Here is a 6000-nt window from a genome sequence, read left to right as displayed (position 1 = left end):
ACTCCATTAGAGAGATAATCTCTTACAGTGTTGTGTTTACGACGTATCTGTCGCCTTTTCCAGTTATAATAACGATTTTGCACTTTAGCTATTGCCGATGTGCTGTCACAATGGATCAAAACTACTAGAATCGGTTTCTCCCATAAAGGGTATCTGGCATTAGGTTTCTCAATCATCCTGCTTCTTCGCTTGCCGTAACTAGCGCTATTAATTCTAACTCTATAGTAGACTGCGCCAAGATAGTCTGTTTCTTAGACTTCCATGACACAGCCCCACCACCAATACTAAAAATATATCCACTAGTGCCTTTAGAGTCATCTGAGAGAGTATTCCAATCAGTGTCGCTGCAACCTTCTAGGACAATGGGAAACTTCTCATAGTGTAATATGAAATCCATCATTCTTTTAAGGTATCTCATAAGCCTCTCTATAGCATGCCAATGCTTTAAACTAGGTCTGCTAGTAAACCTGCATAAAACTCCTACGACATAAGATATATCAGGCCTAGTGCAATCAGTAGCATAACAAAGACTACCAATAATACTCTCATATTCAGATTGTTTAACATTGTCACCAGTGTTCTTGAACAATTTTACACTAGGAACATAAGGAGTACATGCTGGTTTACAATCAAAATAATTAAACTTTCTTAAAATTTGTTCTATATAGTGAGATTGATCTAAAGAAAACCCATGTTCGGACCTAGTTATTTTCAAACCAAGTATTACACTAGCTTCACCCAAGTCTTTCATATCAAAATTAGCACATAACAAAGTTTTGACAGTATTCACAACATGAATATTCGAACCAAAAATATGCAGATCATCCACATATAAGCATATTATAGTGCATATATTATTTTCAGACTTATAATAGATGCATTTGTCACTTTCATTTATTTTAAAACCATTCGAAGTAACCAAACTATCAAATTTTGCATGCCATTGTTTAGGAGCCTGTTTCAATCCATAAGGTGACTTATCTAACTTGCAAACTTTATTTTCTTGTCCTGGAATAATAAAACCCTTTGGTTGATCCATATATATTTCTTCCTCTAATTCATCATTTAAGAAAACTGTTTTAACATCCATTTGGTGCACAACAAGATCATGAATAGAAGCTAAAGCAAACAATACATGAATAGAAGTTATTCTAGTCACAGGTGAAAAAGTATCAAAGAAATCAATATTTTCTCTTTGTCAATAACCTTTGGCAACAAGTCGGGCTTTAAAATTTTCAACTGAACCATCAGGTTTTAATTTTCTTTTAAGAATCCATTTACAACCTATTGTTTTGCAACCAGGCGGAAGATCCACCAAGTGCCAAGTTTGATTTGACTCTAGGGAGTCCATTTCATCATTTATAGCTTCTTGCCACAAATTTGCATCTAAAGAAGTCAAAGCTTCTTGAATTGTATTAGGATCTTCTTGTAAGTTATATACATGAAAATCAAGCCCAAAATCTTTAGCTATTCGAGCTCTTTTACTTTTCCTCGGTTCTAAAGCAGATTCGCTATGTTCTACAACAGTAGGTTCATAAATTTTAGAAGAATTAGAACCCCACTATTTCGAAGATTAAAAGGAAATTTATTCTCATAAAAATCAGCATCAGGTGACTCAATTATGACATAATTTTTCAAATCATAAAATCTATATGCTTTGCTATTACATGCATAACCAATAAAAACACATTCATATGCTCTACTAGCCAATTTCGATCTTTTTGGATCAGGTTTACGAACATAAGCTAAACAACCCCAAGTTCTGAAATACAACACATTTGGTTTCTTATTTTTCCAAATTTCATAAGGAGAAATATTCGTTTTTGAATTAGGAATTCTATTTAATACATAAAAAACAGTCAACACAATTTCACTCCACCAATAAGAAGCAGCTCCAGAACTAAGTAAAGTAGCAACAGTCAATTCACAAAGCGTTCGAATTTTTCTTTCCGCTTTACCATTCATTTCAGGAGAATAAGGAGCAGTCGTTTCATGAATAATTCTATGAGACTTCAACAAATTAACAAATTCAATGGATTCATATTCTTGTCCTCTATCACTACGAAATCTTTTAACCTTACGATTAAATTGATTTTCAACTTCAGTCAAGAAAGTTTTGAACATGCCAATAGCTTCACTTTTATTTTTCATAAGATATACAAAACAGTACTTCGAACAATCATCAATAAAGGTAATAAAATAACGTTTTCCATTTCTAGTTAACAATCTATCAAATTCGCATATATCGGAATGAATTAAGTCAAGTGGTTCAGATTCTCTACTGACAGATTTATGTGAAGTTCTAGTGATTTTAGCTTGACTACAAAATTCACAATTTTCAAAATCATTCAATGATAAGTTGGGTAAAAAGCCTAAGTTACTCATGGTCTTAACCAAGCGTTTGTTAACATGACAAAGTCTAGTATGCCAAGTATTAAAAGAAGAAAACATGTAAGCAGAAGTAGACATTTTATCAACATTCAATTTAAACATTCCATCAGTAGCATATCATTTTCCCACAAAAACCCCATTTTTAGTAAGAGTATACATATCTGCTCCACACGTTTGAGTGAATCCAACCTTTTTGAGAAGAAAGCCCGAGACCAGATTCTTCCTTATCGTTGGAGCGTGCATCACATCTTTCAGTATCATGGTTTTTTCCAGAGGTGAATTTCAACTCCACCTCTCCAGTACCAGCAACATCAGTTGAGTGTGAATCACCCAACAACACCTTCCTTCCATCAGCCATAGAATAGGTCTTGAAAAGGGAACGATCGTAGCAAACATGGCGAGAAGCGCCAGTGTCCACCCACCATCCCTTGGATCCATCAACTACGTTGATTTCTGATATCATTGCAATCAGTTGCTCTTCAAAAAGATTTTCCTGAGAAGCAGAGTTTTCCTTATAATGCATGGCAGATTGAATTCGTCTTAAAATTGTTGTAAACTGAAATAGAAAGGAACGAAGTTACTTGGAAAAATTTAGAGGCCTTGAATGGTGAATGATTCTTGGGATGAGTCGCGGACTAAGTCGCTCTCTTTAAGACGTTTCGTGACTCTGCCCAAAGTGTGTAAGCAGTTCACAAACACCACATCGTCCCTAGGATAAAACAGCCCAAAACCTTCTTCTGATAAGATTCTTCCTTGCATACCGGAAGAACCTTAACTTACACCCTTCCGATATGTTGCTTTTTAAATCAATATATGTAAAACTTTTTTCTTTTCATATCTCATTTCTACCATTCGCCTGACTAATATATACATATATATATATATATGTATATATATAAAGAAATAGACGTTGAAGGGTGTGAAACCATAATAAATCAAGGGAGTTTATGGGGGTGTAAAACGGCCTGCAATCAAAGGAGTTATCAGTGGTGCAATGATGTAGGAAACCAAAACAGACAAAAGATAAAAACCACAATGGGACAATTAAAACGTAATTCAAATCAAACCGGAAATACAAATGAAACAGTTTGATTGCATAACTCCTTAAGCCAAAATCAATTGACTTTTAATATTGGTAATGAAGCAAAACATTATGTATTTAACATTGGTAGTAAAACAAAACATAAATATATTTAAATATTTAAATAAAAACATAACTGCTCCAACATGAGGTATACTGTTTGTGACATGTTTGTTTCCTTGCAAATCTTGTTTTATATATATATATATATATATATATATATATATATATCTTATGCAAAGGGATCTTCATTTTTTGAAAAAAAATAGGAATTAGTTGTGAGACTTACTCGACATCTACTTTCAATGATCTGAATCGTCTATTTTGTACGTCTCGATTCATAGATCGTTCTTGTAACAATTCAATTCAATTCAAAACTATTTGCCTAATTAAATATCACGATAAAATTTCATTGTTTCTTATAGAACAAAATGTTCGTTAATTTCTTTGAACTTATTTAGATGTTCTTAAATGTTTCCGATTTGGCTAATATTTTGCAATGATAGTCTATGAGGTGCAACTTAAAAAATTGACAGTTCGAATTATTGAAATTTGATGTGATGTGGGCCCACAACTAATCCCCATTAAAAAAAATAAAAAACCCTTCCCTTAAAGGATTCATACATATATATATATATATATATATATATATATTAGTTGTATAATTAATCTAGTAACTCATTCAGGAAAGGAATCCCAATCAATATACAATATTTAAATTCATATTCTAACACAGCCATAGTCCTGGTCATACTGTAGAATCTAGGTCGACTAATCCTTATAACATGAGCTAAGTTTTATCCCTCTTAATTGTAATCCTTTATTATTATTATTTTTTAATACAATCATCAAATTCACAAAAAAAAATAAAAAAATAAAAAAATAAAAAAAAATAAAAAAGAAGAAAATTTAGCATGTAAAGCAATGCAAACATCTCAACTTACTTTCTATTCGAACACTAGTTAAACTTAAATATTATAACAAAATTTTCGAACACAACTTGCCAATAAATTCTAAAATTATTAAAGAACTGGTACTCAATTGGTTAAGAGTATTCACAAAGTTACGAGCTCAAGTTCTTCTTTCATTTTAAACTTTTTGAACACAGCTTTACTTATGCTATTCGATGTGATATATGATTAGTAATACATGTCCAACTTCATTTGGTTAGGTCATGTGCGCATACATACACATGTATAAAGCACGAAAAACCAAATGAAGTTGGAAAGTTTGTCATGTATTACATCTAATAATATATCTAAAGAAACATTAGCTTTAAATAAAACTAATGTAATTTTTTATTCCCGAAGAATAAGGAAGAAGCAAAAAATGAAATTGGAGAAGAAGGAAGAAGAGTACAGAATTAACGCGTGCCTACGTTTCTTAATAAACTAAGTTTAAGGAGAAGAAACAAGAAGATCAAGACCATCTCCAATCGAAGGGTCTAGAGGATTAGAGAGTCGAAAATAGCTCGAAAACTGTCTCCAACCGAGGGCCAGGCCAAATGGCTCATGGGCCCCCACTGGACGAAAAAGGGTCAAAGGGCCAATCGGATAAAAAAGGATAAAAAAACATTAAGTAACATGAAACAACATTAAATAGGGCCACAAGGCCAACCGGATTAAGTAACATGAAACAACATTAAATAACATTAAGTAACATTAATCTGGATAAAAAAAATTTAACAACATGAAACTTAAACAACATTTTTAAAAACATGAAAATTATTGACAATCCGTAACATAAAATTATTGAGGTAATTAACCATAGTAATTCAATTAAAATAATAAATTATGTTTGGCCCTATGGCTCTTTGGCCCTCGGTTGGAAATGGTTTTTTGTGACAGGGTTATGCTTGGCCTGTCCCTTGGTTGGAGATGGTAAAAAAATATGGCCTTGTACTGTTCATTAAAATATTAATTTCTTGGAGGGCCAGAGGACTAAAACGAGCCTTCTGACCCTCCTTCGGTTGGAAATGGTCTAAAGAACTAAGAAGAAGGACCGGAAGAAGAATACATACGTGACCAGTAAACTAGCACGAAACTACCACTTGAAACACACTCTAATCATTTTTGCAAGAGAAATGCTAAAGAGAAATAAGATTATGTATGAGTTCTCTGTCACTTTATGTTTTTGACACAAATTTTATATAATGTTGACATAGAAAATAACGTTAAACTGTAAAGTAACGTGAATCTATAAAAAATTTCACGTTCAGAAAGTCTCTTAGCGTTTCTGTCTTTGCATAGAGAAGGAAGTATTGGAGATGGCAAAGAGAAGCAATCATTGAACTTAATTATTGGTCCTGAAATGATTATGAATCATGATCAATATTTAGTCCACTTGGTCCCCCTTGGACCCTGCTTTGATCAATAATACGGGTCGGGCACTTTCTTAGCTGTCTTTTTCTTTCACTTTAAAATATCTGGACTGACCAACTAATCGAGAGGACGAAGGAGGTCTTGAGGGCCCCATTTATTAGGTGTATTTAGTAATGATACTACTGGCCAAGAAAATTTGATCAAGAT

This window comes from Pyrus communis, chromosome 10, assembly GCF_041283825.1.
Source record: "Pyrus communis isolate YQ-2024b chromosome 10, ASM4128382v1, whole genome shotgun sequence".
In the NCBI taxonomy this organism is placed as follows: domain Eukaryota; kingdom Viridiplantae; phylum Streptophyta; class Magnoliopsida; order Rosales; family Rosaceae; genus Pyrus; species Pyrus communis.
Note: the sequence above shows the minus strand (reverse complement) of the source record.